Raw genomic sequence first — 26,349 nt, forward strand, 5'->3', positions numbered from 1 at the left:
TTTATTGAGCACATTTTCAAAATATTTCTCCCAATAGATTATAACTTCTGTGTGTTCAGGATCTTCGTCTTTTCACCTCTAAATCCCCTATCATAATAGGTATTCAATACATAGTTGGATGAAGAGATAAGAAGGTCTAGAACAGCAACTCAGGCAGGGGCAAAAAGTTCCATGCTCCCCTCTCCCAGGCTTCTTTCTCAGCACCCCAGGTTAGAGTGCTCCTCTTTAAATTAGTTCCAGAAAGTCCAGGACTGGCATTTCGGCCTAAGAATGTGAGCAAAGTGCATATTGTCACCTGTCTATGTCCTGGGCCTCTCAGACACACTCAGCTTAACAGAGCTCTCCCATGGGGTCTGGCCAGCCTCTGCAGGAGGCGTCCAGGCTGAGAGACAGCCCCCAGAGAACTCTGAAGTGCTTCTTCATTTTCTCTTTCATGTTTATTTTCTGCATACACATGTATGCATCTTCTAGGATCTCGCGGTGGATGGGTAACTGGGTGTAAATATTTTATCTCTGGGTCAAAACACCATTCTCTTTTATTTTTTAACTTTTTTTTTAGATTTTTTATTTATTCATATTTTTTAGAGAGAGAAAACAGAGAGAGAGAGAGAGAGAGAGAGGAGGGAGGAGCAGAAAGCATCAACTCCCATATGTGTCTTGACCGGGCAAGCCTGGGGTTTTGAACCAGTGACCTCAGCATTCCAGGTCAACGCTTTTACCCACTGCGCCACCGCAGGTCAGGCAACACCATTCTCTTATGAGAAAATTTAATAATGTCCTTTAAGAAAATCTCTTTCTGGAGGAGAAGTGTGTAAATTTGTCAGAAGATACAAACTGCCGGTTATGAAGTAAGTAAATTGTGAGGATATAGTGGACAGCAAGGTGGCTATCATTAACAACATGAAATTGTATTGCATAAATCTTAAAAGTCCTCATCACACACACCAAAAAAAAGTGTAAAACAATGTGTGCTGATGGATAACTAGACTTATCGTGATGATCATTTTGCAATATAAACGTTTATTGAATTATTAGGTTGTACAACAAAAACTAATGTAATGTTACATGTCAATTATATCTCAATTAAATATTTTCAAATATAATTTCTTTCAAATGTTTTATACCAGTGTAACAGTATGCAAAGTAATGATAGCACTTTCCATTCCCCTTCCCTTATATCAATTTTATAGCACTTATATCTATGTAACCTTTATGTATTTATATATTTACCTTGTTTATTACCTGCCTCCACTATAATGTATGTTCCACAGGGAGAAGGATGTGTGGAACAGTGCCTGGCATGTTACACTCATTTGATTCATGTCTGTTAAATGAATGGTCTATGTATGACACTCAGCACAGCCCCGTGCTTATTTACTACTGTTTTATTGCCACAGACCAGTGCGGCTAGTAATTGTCCAGGTCCTGAGTGAGAATGTTGTGGAATGAAGAAATAAACTCAGAGAGAAAAAGGATGGGATCGGGAGGTCTCTGAACAGCCGATAGCTTGCAAGAGCAAGTCTCCACCCTCAAACCGCTTTATTTATAGGGCAGAACAAAGTCATTAGCAAATCAAAATGACCTCTGAACAAAGTCACATTTCCAAGGCAACCTAAGAATTCTCCCAAGTGCAGAAAACCCTCCACCCTATATAACATCTTAACTTCACAAAACAAAGGGAAACATAGCTAACATGGAGGTGTGGAGAAGGGCATATAAATTGCCTCTACCAACTTAAACAATCGGTCAGAAGTTGTGGGGAAGAACTTAGCCTTTAGCAACTTAATCAAGCAAGTGAGGTGGTGGGGTGGAATGAGTACAAATACTCAGCTTCACAGCCAGTATGGAGTTGTGGGAAAAGCTTTGCCTTTAGCTTAAGCCTTATACCACGAGGGCTTTGCCAGCTTGCAGTCTCTCACGTTTTATGTTTACAGTATGTTGTGTGTGCTGCTTAATACTCTTAATAAATAAGTTTAAAAACTAAGGTGTTTTATAAAGTAGTTACCAAAGTGGCTAACCCAAGGTAGAAATGAGAAGTGATTACCATTAGGCATGGGGTTTCTTATAGGGGAGACAAAATGTTCTAGAATTAGAAAACCCTACGAATATATTTATACTAACATTAAAATGTACCCTTTAAATAGGTGAAATGTATGGTATGTTACTTATTTAAAAATAACACCTTTAATTTTAAAAATAAAAATTAATTCAGCTAACTTAAAAAAATACTAAGTTTGTATCTACATTAATTTTAGTTTGCTAACAACTAATGGCTTCAGGTAAGTATATAGCATAGTATAAGATGATCACTTCCAACCTAATACTCAGAAGAGACCCCTTCACTGAACATGGCCTCTAACTTTAGCTAGACATGGTAATTGTAATCCCTATTACAGGGGGTCCTTTGGATACGACAGTCTTGACATACGACATTTTGAGTTTATGAAGTTCACTCCCATAAAAACTTTAAAAAACTGAGACATGAGTTTCGGCTTACACCATTGGCGTCATACAGCAATGACAGATTCAGTAAGGTCTACAGAGCTGTTATGGGTGCCTTGCAATGCCATAGGCAGATTTTGGAAGAGAAGAAGTCATCAAACCTCCAGACTAGCCTGGAAAAATTCTTTAAGAAGGTAGAGAGACCTGCAACAGACCTTGTACCCTCTACATCAGCTGCTTCTAGAGAGGAAACACCTGTAGTACAGGTAGAATCATCTCTGGCATCTCCTGCATGTTCCTTAGGCAATCCTGATTCACCTGACCCAGTATCTGCAGCACCTTCTGCAGGTTCTCCTGCCTCTCCAGCTTCCTCTTCACAACAGGTCACTCTCTCCCACCTTGCAATGCCCCTTCCGGTGTGCAAGCCAACCACAAGAATAAAGGGAAGAAGTTTTTATTCACACTCAGTTTTCCATCATTTTTTCTATTACTACAGTACAGTGTACAGTACAGTATATTTATGTATTTTTCCTTTTTCTGTGGCTTAGTTGTGTTTTTATATTTTAGATTATGATTTTACAACTGTGTTAGGATAGGTAAGTGATATAGGCTAGGGTGTGTTTCAACTTACACCAAAATTCGGGTTACGTCACTGTCATAGGAACGAAACTGTGTCGTAACCCAAGGACCCCCTGTATTATAAATTGACAAAAAGGCAAACTAAATAGCTAAACATAAACTTGCTGGTTGTCAAAAGCAAATTAAATCTCTAATTTGTTAACAAGGACATAAAAATATGCCTTTTGGATGTCAAAAGAAATGTCTTCCTGAGATTACAACAAACCATGCAGCTAGCTCAGCAAATCCACTAATATTTATTACTCCCTCTGTTTCCCAGGCTCATGTGTTAAGTAAGTTAGTGGAGACAGGGACCAGGGCTTTGACTGCTTTGGTAGTGTGTTAAGTGCCTGAATAGATTCTTCATGAACTCCATGTTTATTTTAACAGCCTCCCTTGAATTTAATGCCTACTCAGACTTGGTGAGTTGTCACATATATTAACACACACACACACACACACACACACACACACACACACGGCATAGCCCACCACTGATATTTGATAGACTACTAACTGTAATACTCACTCAGTATTTTCTCAGAAGAAAAAGTGAAGCCTACAAGTGCTTAAACAGACTTTCCCAGACAACTCCTTTGGTTGAGGATGTGTCTGGAGTATAATAAATTTTTCTGGATGTGCCGTGTTGGATCACTGTGGTTTTAATTTATGTTTTATGAATGTTCTGAAAAGAGTGCTATCTTCTAATTACTTCCATGGAGACATTCAATGCTCCTGGAAAGGCTTGTATGATGCAGTCCAAGACTTGGGGCCTCAGGCCATAGCAAATTAAAATACCCAACATTGTCTCCAGCTCTTTTTCCAGGCAATTGATGTGCATGCACTATTATTAAGGGCGTCACCATTTTAGAATTCTGGGAAGAGCTAAAGTTATTGTACTGGTCCTTTTCTTTCCCTTCAGTGTTAAGTATTAACAACTGGCAGAAATTGGACAAGACTTCTAGACTTCCTATTTCTTTTTTGGTGTTTCAGTTTATACAGGTAGCAATTATACATTTTTAACTGAATCACTATTGTTCTCTTAAGAAGTGAGGTAATTTAAGCTCACCATTGAAGGCTGTGCCTCTCTTCTTTTCTCCAAAGATATTCCACTAGTTTGTTTAAAAAGTGAGCATTGTATTAAAAAGCTATGATTTAAATTACATCACCTTTCTCCTTAGAACATAACTAGAGCCTCCAAGTTAAGCACAACAGGAAGATCAATTATGTTTGTTTGATCCCTTAAGATTGATTGATCAATGGTGTTTACTTCGCCTTGTTCCAAACTGGATTTTGTGGCATTGAAGAACTCTTTGAGAAGCAGCCATCAGCTTACCCCCGTGTCCTCACTCACAGCAACATACAAACCAGGGCTGCTCAACCTCTGGGCCTTGGATGGGACTATGTGCCCCAGAATTCTGTGCAGAAAATATTGTGTGGTACTTTTTATTGAGGAAATGGTCTATGGTTTTCATCAGATTCTAAAAAACATTGTTAAACTAAAAATATAGGAAATGGTCTGACTGAGAACATCACTGCTCATGCCTAGCCAAGAGCGACATCGTTTCTTAAAGTTTCCTTTTGGACCTCATGACTCCAGACCAAAAAATGGGTGAGAAGATGATGGTTGGGCCAGACCTCCATGTGTCTCAGTGTTTGGGAGACTCCCTCAGTCCCCTTCTTCAGTTGGGAAAATTTTTCGCTGTTCAATGAGCTCTTGTAATAATGCGAAATGCATAGTTCAGGAAAAAGAAGCTTTTCAAGTGACCTGACTTGAGGAACAGTTTCAGATATTATTAACTTCGATTTTTAGAGGGTGGATGCCATTGGTAGAAAGTCACCAAAGAGAAGCCTGTTCCTTCTAAGAGTCAGAAGTTCAGGTGTCTTAGGGCTGAGCTTCCATCAGTCCATAACTTGGACCCATCTTCAGTGTAGTGAAACTCCCACTCACTTTCACCACCATCGTGGACCATCACTACATCTGATCTCCATCCAGTAGCCTTGAATACCAATGGATGTCAAACTCAATCTCGAAGTGGGGAAATGTCTTTAAAAACTGCTCTAGGGACAGTAATCAGGCAGGACTCAGAATTGGAGATCAGGAATTTAAGAAGGGTGGTGATTATGAACTGAATGTCTCCCCCAAAATTCATATGTTGAAACCCTAATCCCCAATGTAATAGTATCTGGGGAAGGGGCCTTGGTAGGTAAATGGGTCATGAAGGTGGAGCCCTCATAGTGGGATTAGTGCCCCTATAATGAGAGACACAAAAGAGTGTGGTTTTCTTTCTGCATTTGTCCATGTGAGGATACAGAAAGAATACAGCCATCTGCAATCCAAGAAGAGGGCTCTCACCAGATCCGACCACGCTGGCACCCTGATCTTGAACTTCCTGCCTCCAGAATTATTAAAAATCCATTTCTGTTGTTTAAGCCACCCAGTCTAAGGTATTGTCACAGCAGCCCAAACTAAGAGAGTGGTTCAGACAAAACTAAAAGTCTCCTTTTTAGTATCAGCTACGAGAGTCCCAGACTCCAACAATAGATGAACTTCATATGTGGCTGGAATGAGTCCAGTCATGGAGCCTGAGAAATGACGGCTAACGATGCTTGAGAGTAAGCATTCCCACCATCTCCTACTCTTTTTGCTTCGGTCTTCCTCCCTTTTAAATCTTATAAATATCATGTGGACTTAAACTAGTTCTTCCATTTACTGTCATTTAATTTCTCTAGGTCTTTTATTTCTTCAACAGGAAATAATATTGACATCATAGAGGTGCTCTAAAGGATTAAGGGTGACAATGTTCATTAAGCTCTTAGCCACAACCTGGAACCTAGTAAGAGCTTACAAAGCCAAGCTATTAAAATTACTTCCAGCCAATCCCATGAAAATTAGAAAGCACGCTGTTCCTGGCAACCAAACAGCTCCAGTCATCCTTCTTCTTACAGGCCCTTTTGCTAACCTTGACTCGCTTTTCATACCTGGGATTATACGTTCGTTACTTTTTTAGGAAAGCTCTTCTAGAAACTTCAGTCTACATTAGGTTGCTCATGGCACAGATCTATAGCCATGCAATATTGTGTGATGTTTCTTCTGTAGAACTATACACAAAATGGTTTGTTTGCTGCTATCTACTCCCTCTTTTCTCTCCTCCACTATAGGCTCCATGAAGGCAGAGATGAAATCCTCTGAATTTTCTTTCAGCGATGAGCAGGCTATCTGGCATTTACATTTGCACAATAACTATTGGTTGCAAGAATGAGCGAATGAATCAATGAATTAGTTCTTCATGAGGACTTGACATTTGTAAGAACCTATATAGTCTAATTGTCCTTTACCTCACACTTACATCTTCTTCCTACTAGTATTCAAGAAATGGCATTATTTTCCCATTTAGAAATAAGGTAGTTTATGCTAAACATATACAAAAAGGTCATCCTATTCAATATGAATATTTGTTTCTAAGTCAGTCCAGTATGTTTTATTTTCTTTGTCCTTAGAAGAGGTGCTGTGAACTGTTACCAATGTGAGCCAAGGAGACCTTCCTGCCCTCAGCTCTGGGAGCCCCAGGGGTTCGGATGTGCCCTGTAGCATGTCCACAGGATGTTATGATCACCAGCCTTCCTCCAGGGTGGGGATTTCCCCCCATTGCCTCTGAGCTTGTCACATCCCAGTGTGACCAAATGATCATCTTAGCTTGTGAGGAGGGCCTTTTCACTGGGTCGAACTCCCAGGGCTATCACAGTTTAAGAAAACAGAAATAACCCAGAGCTACAACTAAAAGCAGACTGACACTTCATGTATACATCAGCATACCATTTGGACAAAACAGTGAGTAAATCTCTGCCCCTCCCCTTTTCTATACTAGCCTGTTCTGTTCGTTTTATGAATGGATTTATTTTTTCTACAAAGAAATATAAAAATAACATGTTAAATAAATTACCCAGCTCCTCACCTTTCCAGAAATTGTCTGCATCCATGATCTATCCACAAACCTCTCAAGAAATAGCCCTTCTCTTTCCTTCACAGAGAAATTATTTTGAAATCTTGTCAAGTAGTAGTTGACAAATTTAGTCTATGTAGGTACAGTGGATAATGTAGACATAAAAAAAGTTACTTGAGCTAGGAATCATTCAGGTTCACCATCAACATCAAAAAAGTATATGAGAATAGTCTAGCATCTTATCAGCAAGCTAGATGTATAAGTTTAATCAAGGTTTAAACCCCAATAAGTCTCAGTTTATCCATAAAATGAGGACAATAATTTAATTAACATAAAGTAACCTGGTTCAGACAATAATTGATATAATAATTGGCTATTATAATAATTGTCACCATCCTAATCATTGCTAAAGACTTGCAGTTCAAAGGACACAGCCCAAATGAGGAACTTAGTTATTATTCATTCTATAGTGTAGAACAAATTTTGCAGCTGCTTTTAGTTTTCAACTAAGTAAACCACTGTCCATTATTAAATTCCAAGCACTCAAGCTAATCACAGTCCATAGAGAGGAAATATCTTAATTTAGCTGGTTGTGCAATATTTAGCAAAAAGGCATAGGTATTTGTGGGGAGGGGTAGGTGGAGGATTCCCAGAACAGCTCAACAAATCAACACATAATTTGAAAATAGCCTTCCATATTGTTAGTGATTTGTTCCAGCATAATTTTAGTTTTATAAATTTAGTCCTACAAATATTACCAGATGGTATAAGTTGACACTAAGACCTCAAAGAACACATTTTTCAAAATATTTTAAAATTTTCAGTGAAAGTCCTGACCACTTGAGACATCTTTATTGACCTCTATGGTTTTTGTTGACAGCAGCTAACAAGCATTTATAGATTTCCAATTTGAATGGGACCGGGTACTTCTAGGTTCAAGAGCATTGTCTTATGTTTCAAGTCCTATTAGAAGAAAGAAAACAGATTTCACTTTAAGCCTTACAACTTCTGTATGGTTACCTTTATGTGTCAACTTCATTGGCCCATGGGGTACCCAGATACTTGGTCAAACATTATTCTGAGTATTTCTGTGAGGATGTTTTTGAATGAGTTTAGCATTATTCATGGTGGTCAAGATATGGAAACAACCAAAATGTCCTTTGATAAATGATTCGAGAAAGAAGGTGTGGTACATATAAATAACGGAATACTACTCACCATAAGAAAAGATGAAATATTGCCATTTGTGACAACTTGGATGGATTCTGAGAACATCACACTAAACGAAATAAGTAAGACAGGAAAAGTCAAGAATCATATGATTCACTTATATGTGGGATATAAGACTGAAAGCAACAAATGAACAAACAAGACAAACAAACAGATGAAAACTCATAGACACAGACAATAGTATGAAAGTTACCGGAGGAAAAGGGAAAGGGCATAGAAAATGGTAAAGGAGGTCAAATATATGGTGATGGAAGGAGATTTGACTTTGGGTGGTAAATACACAATGTAATAAACAGATAATGTATTATAAAGTTGTACTACTGAAACCAGTATAATTTTATTAACCAATATCACCCCAATAAATTTAATTTAAAAATACACATTTAAATCAGCAGACTGAGTAAAGCAGATTGCCCTACTTAATGTGAGTGGGCCTCATCTAATCTACTGAAGGCCTAAACAGAATGAAAGGCTGACACTCCCCTGAATAGGAAGCAAGTCCTCCTACTTGACAGCCTTTAAGCTGACATGTCAGTTTTTTTCCTGCCTTTGGGTTAGAATGAAAAATATTGGCTCTTGCTGGGTCTTGAGAATGCTGGCACTTGTACTAGATCTACAGCATTGGCTCTTCCGGTTATCAGGCCTTTAGAGTCAACCTGAGACAACATTAGCTCTCTTGAGTCTCTAGCTTACCTGCTGAATATCTTGAGACTCTATGATTATTATATATACATATAAACACACTATATATCCATATGTATGTACACACACACACACACACACACACACACTCTACTGGTTCTGTTTCTTTGGAGAACCCTGACTAACACAACTTTATACCCTGCTTACCCTTTAGCCAGACCATTACTCAATTGACAAGAAGGACATGTCAATTCACTGAGCAGTCCATTCTGCATGTCTCTCCCTTCCCTGCCTAGCATGCCCTCCACCATTTTCCTGGTATAACATACACTCACCCTTCAAGATTCAGCCCAAATGTAAACTACTTCTGGGTGTCTTCCACAAGTTTCTTGAGAAAATTAGTTACTTCATTCTTATTTCTGTCAAGCACTGGATAAGTTCCTCTGTTTTAAAACGTATCATAGTTGCATGTATGCCTACCCTAAAACTCTAGACCAGTGGTGTGCTGACAAACATACTGCTCACAAAAGTTAGGAGATATTTCAAAATGAATATGAAGCAATAAAAAAAGGAGCATTTGATTATTTTTTATTAAACAAGAACATCAGAAAAGCAAACAAGTCAAAGAAAGTTGTTTGATTATGCAAATGAGATGCAAAACCAACTTTTATTTCACTGGTGAAAATGCACTGGCTGAAAGTACTGGAGTATCTGCATGTTCCCTGATTCCCTAATTTTTGTGAGCAGTGTATTTATCACAAAGTTCATCACTCAGCACCTCTTTGTATTCCCAGAAGTTAGCATGGTTCTAGAAAATGATAGGTGCTCAAAACTTCTGGACTGTTCTCATTAATGACTAAAATGGTCATGTTCAGGTTTAGCTTTTGGTAGGCTCATAAAGTAGAAAATCAAATTGTCTTTGGAAAACACTACTCTCAACACTTTCTTTACTTAAAAGTTTTACTCTTCTCAGGGCTCTTCCTGGCAATGAAATTGACTCAATAAACTGTGAACCCTGAGGGGGGATAAAGATGTTTACAAAGAAAGGCTTCTGGTGGCTAACTAAGCTCAATGAAGAAACAAAAACAAAAACAGAACCTAGCAGTCATTTCTGCACAGGGGCCTCTCACTCAAACTGCACTTCACAGTGAAGCCTACCTCCGCACTAAACTACCTGCATTTGCACTGAACTGCCTGCCTACTCTGTGTTTCTGCCATATGAGCCAGCCCTTATAAAGGTTTCCTGGGATCCTATTTTAACCAATAGAACCAGGGCTTTTTCCATGTAATCAGAGCAATGCAGCTCTGACCAATCAGGACAGTGTCTTTTTGAACCATTCAAGGATTTGGTGTTGTCATTTGCATGAGGGTAGACCAATCAGGAACTAGAACCAGTGAATTCTGTCCAGATAAACCAGCTTCCCTCCTACTCACTCTCCTCTGAAGATTATGTTTCCCCAGCTGGAGCTGAAACACCTCAGATGTCTGGTGAGAGCAGGGTAAAGCAGACTATCTGGGAACAGAGCAGAGCTGCCTAGCTGCATAGAGCGCTAGCCCTGGAATAGCCCCACAGCACTGCTGTCTTCAGAGCCACGCTGCATCAAATTGAGCTGTTCCACAGCAGTGCAGTTTTCACAGCCATGCAAGACCACTGTTGAGCTATTAGCATTGAATCAAGTTTCCTTTTTCACTGCACCCCCAATTGGGAATTCCTGTTGATGTTAATGGGCACCAACAACCATTGTTGACAGAACTAATTCATAGAAGATAGTAGTGATAAAGCTAGGTGTTAGCAATTAAATATATACATTAGTTTGAAAGATAATATCTATACAAGGCAATCCTTAATCCAAAATCACAAGAAGTCAGTAGTGAAATTTCATATTTATATCACTGAGGTAGAAACATGCCTAATGGCATTTTTACCAGAGTACCTAAAGTCATACAAAGTAGCCATCTCCATGATGTAACGATAGTGCCTCTATTTTTCAAATCTGGAATCTATAGTCAGCTCTATAAACCTTGTAACAGAGTAGAAGTTTTCCCAATGGACCTCCACTTAACTAACTCATCAGGTTAACCAACACTCTCAAATCCATCTGAAAAGCATATTAACTGGGACCCACAACACGTGGAAAGTTCTAAGCTAGTAGGCTTCTCTCTAGTACAGCCTCACATTTCAGATGCAATCATCTAGCTGTGAGCTTATCAAAATTAGCTGTGTTTGTTCTCAAGTCTTTTTTTAAATATAAATTAAACTTATTTTAATTAAGGATTTAATTAAGTCAGTTAACTATTATGAAAACCAACAAAACATGAGTGTAAAAGAAAAGTTTTTCTTTATGAAAACACAGTTGATTTCTATGCAAAAAAGAGATAAAAGTGAGAAAGTGACAGCAATTGTTGTCAAAGTAAAAATGGGTAAAGCAACCACAAAGGACTAGAAAGAAGGGACTCCAAAATCTAGAATGATTATATACTTTGATTGTTTCACAAATTCCAAGTTAAATTCTACTTCCATTATTAGAAAACTGAGGTTAGAATTCATAGTGTATAAGGAATTATAATTTACCTAAGAAAGATGACACTACACTTCAATCAGCTGAGCCAAACTCAAAAAATGAAAACAAAAATTCCCCACCCCTACAGCAAAAGATTGGCAAAAAATTATATATGTATATGTTTTAAGTTAAGGAAATTACATCACTTTTTAAAGTGATTCCCTGCCTTAAGTCTCTTCTTCAATCAGATGAACAGCCTCTTGTCTCATGTAACAGTCTCAGTCACTTTAGAAAAGATGTCCTACAAGCTTCTTAAATTTGTCATTAACTCAATATTTATGACAGCTGTTCTCCCAGCATATGGCTCTAATCTCTGTCCATTTCCTTCTCACCTTTCTCACATTCCTAACCTCACAAAGGAAGAGAGGAGAGGGAGGAGTCTTTTGATTACTTTATTCCTCCAAGGTGTTGCCAGGTCATTCTAGGCCAGTGGTTCTCAACCTTTCTAATGCCGTGACCCCGCAATATAGTTCCTCATGTTGCGGTGACCCCAAACCAAAAAATAATTTTGGTGGCTACTTCATAACTGTAATTTTGCTACAGTTATGATTCGGAATGTAAATACCTGATATGCATTATGTATTTTCCGATGGCTTTCGGCGACCCCGCTGGGGTCGCGACCCACAGGTTGAAAACCGCTGTTCTAGGCAAACAAGGATGCTTCTGGAAATGAAGCCAAAGAAAGAGGAAGTAACAGAACCAAATGGCAGAGAAAGACAAGCTGGCTTGACAGGAAATGAAAAAAAGGATGAATAAAGAATTATCAAAAACATTAAAAGTTCAGACACACTGACCAAGATTGGAAACCAAAAAAGAAAATTGTATTTTTAAGTCTCACTTCCAATTATTCAATTTAGCCCCCTGTCTTGAAGGATCAGATAGATATAAATGAGTCATAAATTGACCCCATGTGCTTCCTACAAGCTCTCAAATTGTTCCTTTTACTCTCATTCAATCTTATTGATAAATTACCACACTTTTGATGTACCACAAAGTTCAAAAGTAACACAGTCTCATTAATACAATTAAGCAAAGAAAAGTCCATCAGTAGGACCTTGAAAATGAAGTTAAATGTGGAATGTTCTTGACTGGGGAAAAGTAAATTTAGAGCCATAGCTCGACGTCTAGCTTGGAGTGGAAAGAAGTAAACCGTATTAGCTCTGCAGTTTGCCCTTGTCCTTAGTCATCCATCATCTGCGTCACATCTTTTTAGAGTTTTGGCAACGCTCCCAGGAGTCAGGTAGCATGCACTATTAGAGTTGTCTGTACAAATCGAAGTTTTACACTTTTTCTAGCATAAAGAATGAAGGAACCCAGCTGATCAATAGGAACCAGGACATCAAGCAAAACTAGCCAGAGACCTGCCTAAAAGCAACCAACACCACACTCTAGCCCAGGACCAGTCTGGAAGACATTCTCCCCTGATGTGTTTTTCTTGATGATATGTTTGGGAGGATGGGGAGGCAGGGAGTTTCCCTGACAGTAATCATCCTTCATATTTCTTCCTCTTTGATTATAGTCTTTGATGATAGTACTGCAATTATTTTTTTTAATTATTGAATAGTTTCATTGTATAAATATATCACAGTTATGCTCCAATAGGATGAACACCTAGGCTGTCTCAAGTTTTTGATTATGATCAGTAGATATTCTGTGGATATATTTATATAAGTTTTCCATAGATGTATATTTTTATATTTCTTGAGTAAATATCTAGGCTTGAAATTTTTGTCTGTATATTTTGTTATAAATGAAACTGTCAGATCTTTTCCATTGACATTCCCTCCAACAATGTATGAGGCTTTGTTTCTCCATGTTCTCACCTCAACCCAGGGTACTGTCAACCTTTTTAATTTTATCCACTGTGGTGGATATGTAGTGGGGCATGTGACTTTTAAATGTCCCCATGTTATACTTTATGTGTGAACCTTTACTACTCCAATTTGTCTTTACTACACAATTTTATCACTAAAATTTACAGTTGAGCAAAAGATGCCATTTACTCAATATAAATGAAAATAATTTCTTGTCTCCTACTGATATGATTATACATTGTTATTCTGGTGAGCATTAATGAAATAGTAATAAACTTGGCTTTTATTTGAAAAGGACACAATGCTCCACTTATGACCCACAATTTTCTGCCCAATCCTAACTAAAGCAAATTTTACAAACCCAAGGCCTCATAGCAGCCTTCCACTTGCAGGTTATCCATTGCCATTACAAAGATTGAGCAAAAGATGCTTTAGGCGTAAAAGTTCAAAGGGTGATATAAAGCAATAGAAGGGGCAGTTGATAGTCAAAAACTGTGAAAAAAATGTATGTTCATAACTGCCATATGCAAATTATTTTTAAAATATGTAAAAATGCTGCTTTTAAGTGCATTTTCTTCGCAAAGATGGCAAACTGTGTCCTTGGCAGTTGGTTTTGAGAGAATAATCTTGTCTGAACGAGCAGAGCTAATGGGGTAATACTTATCCTTATAATCAGAGAATGTGGGCTGTATGACACCAGTGCTATGAAATGTAGTACAACTTGACTTTTTGCATCGACCTGGAATGCTGAGGTTGCCGGTCAAAACCCCGGGCTAGCCCGGTCAAGGCACAAACGAGAAGCAACTATGAGTTGATGCTTTCCACTCTTCTCCTTGCCTTTCTCTTCTCTCTCTCTTTCTCTCTCTCTCTTCTTTCTCTAAAATCAATAAAGAAAATCTTTTTAAAATAACAAAACTTGACGTTTTGGCCTATGAAATTATCACTTTTGTAATTTTTCTGACTTATTAAGAATGGATAATTACTAATTCTTTATGTTCAATAGGCTTTATTTGTTATCCATTAAAATTTCAGGGGTCCCCAAACTTTTTACACAGGGGGCCAGTTCACTGTCCCTCAGACCATTGGAGAGCCGCCACATACAGTGCTCCTCTCACTGACCACCAGTGAAAGAGGTGCCCCTTCCGAAAGTGCGGCGAGGGGCCGAATAAATGGCCTCAGGGGGCCGCATGCGGCCCACGGGCCATAGTTTGGGGACACCTGCTCAAGCTAGTTAATTGGGTTCTCAGCTCTTTTATATCTTTATTGATTGTTTTTGGTTACTCAGTTAATAATTGTTGTAAGTTTCAATTTTGAAAAATTATAATTTATGATTTTTAAGGTTTTTTTTGTTTTGTTTTTTTTTTCATTTTTCTGAAGCTGGAAACAGGGAGAGACAGTCAGACAGACTCCCGCATGCGCCCGACCGGGATCCACCCAGCACGCCCACCATGGGGCGATGCTCTGCCCACCAGGGGCGATGCTCTGCCCATCCTGGGCGTCGCTATGTTGCGACCAGAGCCACTCTAGCGCCTGAGGCAGAGGCCACAGAGCCATCCCCAGCGCCCGGGCCATCTTTGCTCCAATGAAGCCTTAGCTGCGGGAGGGGAAGAGAGAGACAGAGAGGAAAGCGCGGCGGAAGGGTGGAGAAGCAAATGGGCGCTTCTCCTGTGTGCCCTGGCTGGGAATCGAACCCGGGTCCTCCGCACGCTAGGCCGACGCTCTACCGCTGAGCCAACCGGCCAGGGCTGATTTTTAAGTTTTAATTTAATTTAATAGTTATTGAAATTTTTATACAAATTATGGATCTATACATACAATCCCCAAGATGGCTAATTATCTGCCCAGACCTGGGCTTCCTCTCATTGTATAACTTTGTGGCTGGAAAGGAGTTGGCAGTTGTGGGTTAAAGGCCTAGCCTCCCTTGAATCTAGGTGAAGCCATATAACTAGTGCTCACCAATAGATAGTGTGAAGAAATAAGTCATTTCTTACTCAGATTGGTAACAAGCATTGTGCCTTCTCTTCCTACTCCTTCCCAACCTGCCAGCTTGATGGAGCTAAGCATAGTGATCTTGGAAGCCACACAAGAAAGATAGCAGAGTCACAAGATGTAAGGAGTCTAGACCCCTGAATCATCTTCGAGAGAGAGCCATCCACCAGCAAAATCCATTAAACTTTACATGCATGAGAAATAAACTTCTATCATAATTGAGCCATTGCACATTTAAGGGTTTGTTTGTTATGACAACTAGCATATCCTTTCTAAAACATCACTCCTATTTTAAACTAAAATACATTACCATCCCTAATGGTATGAGCTTATTATCTGACCCTAAAAGCAAATGTTTCAGAACAACAATAACAAAATGTTATTTGTTAACTACAAAAAGTAAGAATAAATAAAAGTATATAATAAAGGGGTATTTATTTTTAACATAACCACACTGTCTTTTTTAGTCATTTACAAGCCTCCAGAACATTCTTTTGTGCCCTCAAATTATTTAGCATGACTTAATCTCACTCTTCATTCAATTCTCTCCCATGATATCTTCCAATATTAATGCTTATGCTAATGACACTACTAATACACAGGTTTCACAATTCCTCAATTTCTTCTTTATAACTTTCATTTAAGACTGCAAATAAGACAGTCAATTACTCGAATCCATCAGTTACCAAGATATTATACCCTAATATTCTTTGTCTTCCTCTTTTCCCCCCGAGTATAGCATATTTTATCTTCATGAATTCTAGTCTTTCTAGATCTAGTATTTCTAGAATAATAACTGATCATTAGTCACATTTATTCTTTCAACTATAAATGCTGAGCTTCCAGCTTGCCCCAATGGCTACTTTATTTAATTTAATGCTATGGGCATTCCCTTTCTCCTCCTCTCTCTTTGTGCTCCACAGGGAGAGAGAGTGTTATCCAGATGACCTTAAGTTGAGAGACCTCTCTCCACTCCTGTTCCCATGTGCAGAAGACATCTGGCTCAGAGTCACAAGCCTGCTGTCCTCCCGGAAACAGACCTGGAGGCCCATGCCTATAACTTACTTTCTCCTATGCTCAACATGGTATGGAGAAGATATTGCCCTCTATAGTATCAGCATTACTCCAGAAGGATCTAAAATCTAGACTCACTCATGGGCCTGTGTTTATGCAGGTTTAGTGTCAAGTAGAATGGATTATGGACCAAGTTTCTGAGTGGATCTAATCTGCATGCCCCAACAAAACATACCAGAAGTCTTCTTACAAGTGGAGGTAGAAGGTATATTTACCAGCCTCTGATTCTCATGAGAATCCTAGTCTGGTCTGGACCCCAGGGACAAGGAGCACAAAGAACAAAATGTAGACCATGGCCTAAATATATAGTCTCAGAGGAGACAGATATAAAATCAATGGTTATATTAGCGTGTGTGTGTGTGTGTGTGTGTGTGTGTCTTAGATAGGATAATAGCATATATAGTGATTGTTATGGACACAACATAAAAAAAAGAACAGAAGAGGTAAAGCTCCCTTTACCCAGGGATGAGTAAGAAATAGAAAAGAAGAAAAGATCAAGAAAACTTTCCGAGATAAATAATGCCTGTGCTGAATCTGCAGGACAGAAGAGGTTAGTAGGCAAAATAGTGAGTAGGACTTATCGGGCAAAGCAACACATGTGCAAACTATTACATCGAGAAGTCCCAGCACTTCCAGGAATTTTAAACAGTTTGAACATGACAAGAGTGTTTGGCAGGGAGTGGTATGAAAAATCAAGATAAAGAGACAGGTAGAGACCAATTCACAGAAGCCTTTAGGACAAAAACATCAGACAGATTCCAGTTGAGGGATATTCTACAAAATACTTGATGCAGTACTCCTTGAAACTGTCAAGGACATCAAAACAAAAGAAGTAAGATCTGAGAAACAGTCACAGCCAGGAGGAGTCTAAGGAGACATGACAATGTAATGGGATGTGGTATCCCGGATGGGATGCTGCTACAGAAAAGCGCCATTAGGGAAAAGGAAATGTAAATAAAGTATAAAGTTTTGTGAATAATGCTGTGTCAGTATTGGTTAATTAATTTTTTTTAATTTTTTAAAAAGATTTTATTTAGGCCCTGGCCGGTTGGCTCAGTGGTAGAGCGTCGGCCTGGCGTGCAGAGGTCCCAGGTTCAATTCCCAGCTAGGGCACATAGGAGAAGCGCCCATTTGCTTCTCCACCCCTCCCCCTCTCCTTCCTCTCTGTCTCTCTCTTCCCCTCCCGCAGCCGAGGCTCCACTGGAGCAAAGATGGCCCGGGCACTGGGGATGGCTCCTTGGCCTCTGCCCCAGGCGCTAGAGTGGCTCTGGTCGCAACAGAGCGAAGCCCCGGAGGGGCAGAGCATCGCCCCCTGGTGGGCATGCCGGGTGGATCCCAGTCGGGCGCATGCGGGAGTCTGTCTGACTGTCTCTCCCCGTTTCTGGCTTCAGAAAAATACAGAAGAAAAAAAAAAGACTTTATTTATTCATTTTAGAGAAGGGGGGAGAAAGAGAGAGAGAGAGAGAGAGAGAGAGAGAGAGAGAGAGAGAGAAGGGGAGAGAAGGAGGGAGGCGCAGGAAGCATCAACTCCCATATGTGCCTTGACTGGCAAGCCCAGGGTTTCGAACCGGCGACCTCAGCATTCCAGGTCGATGCTTTATCCACTGTGCCACCACAGGTCAGGCCTGGTTAACTAATTTTGAGAAATGCACCATACTAATGTAAGATGTTATGGATAGAGCAACTTGAGTACAGAGTAGATGTGAAGGCACAGTACTATCTTCAAAAATTTTATGTAAATCTAAAATCACTTTAAAATGAAAAGGGTTTTGTTTTTTTTCTCAATTTTTAAGCAGTCACTGTTTATTAACTGACCAGATTACAAAATTAACCATGACAGATACCTTAGCTCATCCTAGTAAGCCTGTTGATTTGGTCTTCCCTGTTACCAGACTCTCCACCTTCTCCAAAATGGAAGATCCTTTTCTTCATTCTTCTGCCTAGAGAAGATAATTTGAAGGACTACAGGAAGTCATTTGCTTCTTTGAAGCATTTTCCAATAATACAGATCTCAGGAATCAGATCCTCCATGCAGAGGATGTCACATTTACCAAGAGATCAAGCAATCAATGTGTTCAGGGCAATTTGTCTTGTTGATTTTGCCATAACCACACCTGTAGAGCAATTCACTTACTTACTTCAGGTTTGGGCAATATATGGTCCCACAATCCTCAGCATGTTAACTGAAGCCAGTTGAGCTTAACAAGGGCGTCATTGAAGATTGGGCACAGGCAAAGAAGTTGCCGCACCTTTTGGGCCTTTGAGCTCACACCACCGATGCCTCTGATCATGACGACAGATACCAATTTGGGTTCCACAAGTACATAGAAGTTGCCAGCTTTTCTTGACCTCCTAGCCATTTGAATCTCAGTTCTGTACATCTGCCTATATTCCTGTGACAGTGCTTTCTTTTGCATAGATAAGCTTCCTCCTTACCTTTCAAAGCATGTTTTGGGCAAACTTTTTTCTCGGGCACTTGATTTCAGCTCTGTAACATTCACTTGCTTTTTAAAGGGTTTTTGTCACAGCAGGGACCTTCTTCTACTCTTCTGAACCTTCCATGATTCCAGCCAGAAAAGAAGAAAAGAAGTTTTTTTTTTTTAATCCTGAAAGGTAGTACAAAAGGGGACCATTTAATAATATATATATTTAATATTATAAACTTTAATGCACTGAATTAGACAAAAGGGAAGATCTATTGTTGATTGTCTTACCCAATGCTAAGATATAATTCAACATTTCCAGTGAAATTAAATATAAGGTTTGTATTTTAGAATATATAAGAAAATTCTATAATATATTTAGACTTTGATAGGAAGATTTTTTACATTTAAAAAATTATGTTTCACCTGACCTGTGGTGGCACAGTAGATAAAGCTTCGACCTGGAACATGGGGGTCACTGTTTCGAAACCCCTGGCTTCCCTGGTAAAGACACATATGGGAGTTGATGCTTCCTGCTCCTCCCCACCTTTTCTCTCTCTCTCATTCTCTCTCCCTTTCTTTCTCTCTCTCTCTCCTAAAATGAATAAAGTCTTTAAAAATCTATTTTAGAAAATTATGTTTCTTTTTTTTATCTAGATTGTTAAGACCCTTTTGCAGAGAAAGTATTGTAACAAGAGCCTAGGAGGATATAAGACAACACTGAACCCTCTAAGTTAGGTGAGATGCATTAGACAAAGCTCAGGGCTTGAATTCTAGTTTGTATGATCTTAGCCAAAACACTAGACACCTCCAGGCTTTAAGTTTCTCCATCTAAATAATGAGAGTGTCTTAAGCAATCCCAAATGTCTCTCGACCTTCTGATTACCTATCATTTCATCAAGTACAATGTAGAGAACCAACAAATACCTTGACCTAGTATACAAAGGATTTAGGTTAGAAAGAGAAAAATGATCTCCAAAAGTAAGAGTTCATTGGCTTTAATGGGCAATTTTTAAGTGTCTTCAGTAATAATGTAGACACTTTATGACTTATTATCCAAATGTTTTATCAGAAACAGAGAGGATAAGCTGATTGCATACATTGTTTAGTACCTAAAAGCCCAAAAAGGAAAGAGCAGAATTTTACAAGCTTTCTAAAGAATACCAAAAGTTTTAATTCTCCACCAACATTTGGTTAGTCTAAAAACACTTAGCGTTTTTCAGAGTGTCCTTGGTCTTCAATGAAAAGAGAGGTGTGATATAATGTCTAGCCCCATTTTGATGTTCGACTCATGACAACTTTTAAACTCCTGATTTCCCAACCCTTGTCTCTTCTGTTCTATGACCAGGCCAGCTGATAGGAAAGTCCAAGTGGCCTCCTCTGACACTAGTGGGAAATTCAAATCACACAAGCTCTAGGATGCATGTGGAAAGCTTCACCTCTGGCCACCTCTCAGTCATAGCAAAAGCCAAGCTGATCTCCTTTTCTTGCTCTCTCAAAACCTGTTTGGACCTGTTTGGGAGCCTGCCTTGCTCTCCCCAGAAAGCCTCAATATGTGAGTCAGAAAACTTGTCATACCCTCTTGGTGCCTGTGTGCTCTCATCTGTCTTGACATCCAAACCAAATTTTGGGTGGGAGTCATCATGCCTCCACAGGATGACCACAAGAGAGGGAGACATTGCTGTCTTTGGTTTTCACAAAATAAACAAGAGAAGTTCATTTGCCAAGCGATTTTCACTTAAAATACTGTGCCTTCCCACAATTCATGCTGACAGGTCTGTGCCTGGAGGTAAAGCAAGATAGTTAAGTCATGTCTTTTAGAAAGAAGGGACCCATCTGCTTTGAACATCCATTTGGGGGTTGGCATATGTTTAGTTCATTAGAACCAGGATAAGATGGTAAATCCATTTCTACCTGTTAATAAACAAGTATAAAAAAGTTTGAGGTGTAATAATATAGGCGAGGTTCAAGGCAACCCATCAGTCTTGACCAAAAACATTTCCAGGGGCCTCATCATTTGACAGAAACTCTGACAAAGAAAGGATTGGACTAGGCTTTAACCCTCGGGATTTTTAAAATAGCGAAGAGCACAGCTGCGTATTAAATCATCAGAGAGTATACATTATTTAGCAACTCCTTTTATAACTGTTTGCACTACAGGTGCAATAGGAGAATGTTAATTTTATCTGCCAGGACATTTCCATTTTTGTGTCATAGGATTCTTCCTTAAAAGCCTAACTTGAAAGCCCCAGTTAAGATGTTTTCTGTTGAGGCCAAACTGGGGCAAAATACTTTTATTTTTGTCCACCATGAGTAGGGTACTTTGTGGTGTTAAGCAGAGAATTTTCTCATTAATATTTCTAAGCTCTGTAATGCTTCCATTTTCAGCTGAATTAAAAATAAAAGACATCATAATAGGCCCAAACGAGTATTTTTATCAGGGCAAGAGTAGTAAGTGACTGGTCTGGCTCCACAGGGATTATCGTGTTACATTCATAGAAAACCACCAACGCAACGCAGGCGACATTCAAGTTTGCTGGTAAAAGTAATATATAGTTGTCTTGGGCTGAGGTCAGACTAATCTGGGTAAGAAAGAAAAATGCTCTAAAAAAATAAAATAAAGAATGAAAAGGAAGACAATATTCTCCTTGTTGGCTTGTTCCTCAAACTGGGGCTGGTCCAATACGCACAACCCGCTGCTTCCTGCTCACATATTCCGGGGGTGGGGGGGAGAATCAATTCGCTCTTTGTCAATATTAAGAAATTGTGGAGGCATTAAAAAGGGAAACACTGAATAGATCTAATGTAGTTGGAGACAAAGGATTTAAGTGATTTGGACAGAGGGGACAAGAGGAAAGCTGGTCAGTATCTGGGTCAACCAGTATCCCATTGGAAGGAGTCAAAGACATGAGGTTTCTTGAATTGGGGACTTGGGGTCAAACAGGAGTCCACTCAACAACTCAGAGGTTACTTGTGTTTCTACTACTGTTAATGTTTTATGGCACCAACCAAATGCAATGAGCTGATTTCACTTAGGACTAAATTTAAAAGAAAGTTTTACAAAAAACTAAAATGCAATCAATGCTTCTTAAATATTTTATTTTTAATTTGCCTGTGTGTGTTTACTCATTCATCCTACAGTGGTGAGAATATATTTTACTTTTGCCTTTGAGGAAACATAAGCTCTGTATACATCAATGCCAAGGTGCACATCTATTTTAGGTCCAAAGTACAAAATTGTTTTAATGATGGCTTAACCTCAAGCCAATTTTGACTGTTAAAGATTTCATTCCATACCAGAGAATAAAACTGAGAGGATTTTTTTAAGTGAACGACCAAAGCATTATTTTGCTAATGCAATAAGCCTCAACTGTAAATCATGCCACGAAGTAAGTAGGTCACTGAAAACTAAAATGATATCAGATGGAGTCTAGGATTTCAGTTCAGCAAGATTATCTTTTTTGTAATTGTTGTATATAAAAAAAAAAGCCCTATTTTTACAAAAAGCTTGGGTGGGGGAGGTTAGAGTGTTTCTAAAGCCATGTTACAAGCAGAAAATTCTTCTTCTTGGGCCAAGTATTTATAATAACCCATAAGTTCACCTTCCTGCTTTAGTAGAATGGTATGCCAGATAGAATTTCATTGACTTTACAGGCCATGGGTCCTGTGGTGCCAAGGGGCCGCTGTCAATGTGGCTTTTTAATCAGGCTCTTGCCTTGCCTTTCCTGGACCAACTATGCCACACCGGGCAAGCAAATACTAAATGAGGGGAAATTACATTTACAAAATTCCAGCTAAAAAAAGAGTGATAGAATGATAATAGGACCACTTTGCAACCCCAGTGAATGAGTGGACCTAGCCATAAATGGGCCACGAACATCATAAAAAGAGAGACAGCGAGACAGTATGTGTCTTGCTGGGTGGAAACACACCACACAGTCCATGAAGGAGTCTTTGCCCACCCCAACCCCCCCAAAAACTGAACCTGAATCTGAATAAGCCTTTAAATCTAAGCAGATACTTATAGAAAATATAAAGAAGAGAGAAAAATGTTATATGATACCATGAAGGTGCAATCAGCAAAATCCATCTATAAAAGACTCTACAAGATGACCCAGTTTTTCAGCAAATAAATTACAAGGAATAAAAGGGGAGATAGAGAGAGATGGAAAGGGAACCTACACAGTTAAAGGGACAACTAAGAGACGTACACCTATTACCAGACATGCCTTCCTTTGTATCTTGATCATACAAACCAACTAAAAAATAATATGACACATATGATCTATTAACAATCAACCAGATAGTTTATTAAAGTGATCATAGTTATTTCTTTTAGGGGTAATAGTAATATTTTGGTTATAAGAGAGAAAGGGAATCTTTTTTTTTTTTTTTTCTTTTTAACAGATCACTTATTTAATGAGGTTCTTCATAAGAAATTTAGAACACCATTTTGTGAAGATAAAGCCCATTCGTGAGAGCGAACACAGAGCAGAGGGAGCCCTGGAGCTGAGGGACAGCTTTGATTTTTGGCAGAATTTATTGAGTTCACAGTTTTCTGATCAACCTTGCGTTGCTCTGTAATCTCCTGTTTCTCTTTCTCCTTCGAAGATCTCACCCTCCTGGTGTCTGGGCTTGCGCAGCTTCTTCTTGAAGTAGGCATCCAAGAGGTGTTTGGGGATTTTCTCAACGCTGATATCGATTTTGGCAGAGGTGGTGATGACAAATTTCTGTTGTATTCTATGCAGAGGAACTCGGTTAAGGCACAGAGGTTTAGTCTCAAGTAGCAAGCCACGGCTCAGCTGCGGGGAGAACCACCCTCTTGCCTCTGTGGTACCCAGTGAGGATGATCAGCATGGTCCCGGGAGTGATGCTGGCCCACAGTTTTGTCACATGCTGACTGAAGGGGTTCTTGCCATGGCACAACAGCTTTCAAGGGGCATCTTCTTTTTTTTTTTTTTTTTTTTTTTTTTTTTAGAGAGAGGGGAGAGAGAGAGAAGGGGGAGGAGCAGGAAGCATCAACCCCCATATGTGCCTTGACCAGGCAAGCCCAAGGTTTCGAACCGGCAACCTCAGTTTTCCAGGTCGACGGCTTTATCCCATTGCGCCACCATAGGTCAGCCTCAAGGGGCATCTTCAGCAGGATAAATTTAAATGCTTCTAGGCATTTTGCAAAGTTTAACCACTCGCGTATCACCCTTCTTGTCGCTATCAACTGGTTTATGACAGTAGCAAGAACTTTCTCCTTTTTTTTTTTTTTTTTTTGGATTTTTTTTTTCCAAAGCTGGAAACGGGGAGAGACAGTCAGACAGACTCCCGCATGCGCCCGACCGGGATCCACCTGGCACGCCCACCAGGGGGCGACGCTCTGCCCACCAGGGGGCGATGCTCTGCCCATCCCGGGCGTCGCTCTGTCAAGACCAGAGCCACTCTAGCGCCTGGGGCAGAGGCCAAGGAGTCATCCCCAGCGCCCGGGCCATCTTTGCTCCAGTGGAGCCTTGGCTGCGGGAGGGGAAGAGAGAGACAGAGAGAAAGGAGAGGGGGAGGGGTGGAGAAGCAGATGGGCGCCTCTCCTGTGTGCCCTGGCCGGGAATTGAACCCGGGACCACTGCACGCCAGGCCGACGCTCTACCACTGAGCCAACTGGCCAGGGCCTTTTTCCTTTATTTCTTTTCAGTCCTGGATTTAGGGACTGAATACTTCTTTTTGTACATGGATTTTTAGGAATTCACAGCCGACTGTGAATATCTGCCAATGCCTCTGACTAGGACAGGGTTTCAGCTGCAGTGGGGCTTCCCCTTCTTAGGTGTCTTGGCCTTGAGGTTACCTTTTCTAAACTTATCACCTGCATTGGCCATCCTGACTTCAGGGTTTTTTTCTCCTTCATATCTGACTTCTCAGTTTTTTCACCCGCCATCTTGCAAGATGAGAAAAAAAGCAAGAAAGTGAATCTTTTAGAGACATAGACTGAAACAAAGATTTATTTTAAAAATCAATTCTTATTTAACAAATTTGTATTTTTCTTAATTTAATTTAATTTTTTAGTGAGAGAGAGACAGACAGACAGGGACAAACAGACAGGAAGGGAGAGAGATGAGAAACATCAACTCATAGTTGCGGCACCTTAGTTGTTCATTGACTACTTTCTCATATGTGCCCTGACTGAAGGGCTCTAGCCGAGTCAGTGACCCATTGCTCAAACCAGTGACCTTGGACTCAGGGCAGCAACCATGGGGTCATGTCTATGATCCCACTCTCAAGCCGGCAACCCCAAGCTTAAGACGATGAACCCACGCTCAAGACAGTGAGCTTGGGGTTTCAAACCTGGGTCCTCAGCATCTCAGGCCGACACCCCATTCACTGTGCCTCCACCTGGTCAGGCAAAAAACTTGTATTTTCTAGAATTCCTCTTGGAATCCTCTCTTTCTGTTGCTTCCCATCTTCTCCCCAGCCCTGACATTCCCTGCATTATACCTCATACTTATCTCTATCTTTACACCTACATATTGCACAATAATTTCTTTATGTCTCTACATAGACTGACACCATAATAAATCGTGCCATAATTGACTTGGTATTCCCAATGCCTGGCACATGGTAAATCAAGAAATAAGTAAGTTAAGGAATGTGTTATTAAAACCAGTATTTTATTTTTAGTTACAGTATCCATGTGTATGGCAACCATGGAGGTTTTCCCCTCTCGTTTGTTCATTTTTATTGTAATTGACAAACAAAATAGTAACATACTTAATGTGCACAACATGATGCTGTGATGTGGCCGTGGAGTTTTGAACTCTTTGATGCCAGTGCTAATGGGTCTGTGATTCCCAGGCCACACCGGTTTCACCCTCCCTGTTGTAATCAGGTCTTCTTCCAAAGAGGCAATGATTAATGGTAATAACAGCTAATGTTAACAGCCCAATTTTTACACACCAGGCACTGTTCTGAACAGTTTACATGTTTCAAACCATATTTTCACAGCAACCTATGACATAAGAACTATTACAATCTTCCTCTGTTTAGAAACAAAAAACCCAAGGCACAGAGACGTGGGCAAACCCCCAAGGTCTCATCTTCCACGGGGCAAAGCCAGGATTCATGCCCAGGAACTCTGGCTCCAGAATGTCCTTGCTTGACCACACTCCACAACATCCTTACTAACCTAGTACATGGACTTCACAAAAAACAGCAATTCTTGGCCATGCAGTTCCAAGCACCTGATTCATAAATTATCATTTCATCCCAGCCAGAAAACACTCAGGAATAAATGCAACCTCAGGAAGATAAAATAATTGGTATATTTGTATTGGTATAATGATGTCAGAATAATTTAAGACATTTTTCAGATGTTTAGTTGAATCAATCAAGGTGTTTCACACTTGAGTCCAGATATTTTGCTCAGCTGGTGAAAGAGTGTCTTTGCTCAGGATGAGATTAGAAGTGGCACTGACTCCATTGGTAAGACATCCATCATCCTGGAACAAAAACAGATTCCTAATTTAGTTCTCTCCTTTCCACCTCTTGCCCCCATATGGGTATGCCTCCTTGTTTGAAATAATATCACAGTTAATCAAGGTTACAAAAACACTGAACATTCCTCCCTTGTTTGAGG

At 39.8% G+C, this 26,349-nt stretch overlaps 2 pseudogenes; both read right to left on the bottom strand.

Moving 5' to 3' along the window:
• Positions 1-18,159: 18,159 nt before the first annotated feature.
• Positions 18,160-18,885, bottom strand: LOC136389006 (large ribosomal subunit protein uL30-like; annotated as a pseudogene).
• A 4,292-nt stretch (positions 18,886-23,177) lies between these two features.
• Positions 23,178-24,654, bottom strand: LOC136388126 (large ribosomal subunit protein eL6-like; annotated as a pseudogene).
• Positions 24,655-26,349: the final 1,695 nt, after the last annotated feature.

Source organism: Saccopteryx leptura, chromosome 1 (assembly GCF_036850995.1).
Source record: "Saccopteryx leptura isolate mSacLep1 chromosome 1, mSacLep1_pri_phased_curated, whole genome shotgun sequence".
Classification (NCBI taxonomy): Eukaryota; Metazoa; Chordata; class Mammalia; order Chiroptera; family Emballonuridae; genus Saccopteryx; species Saccopteryx leptura.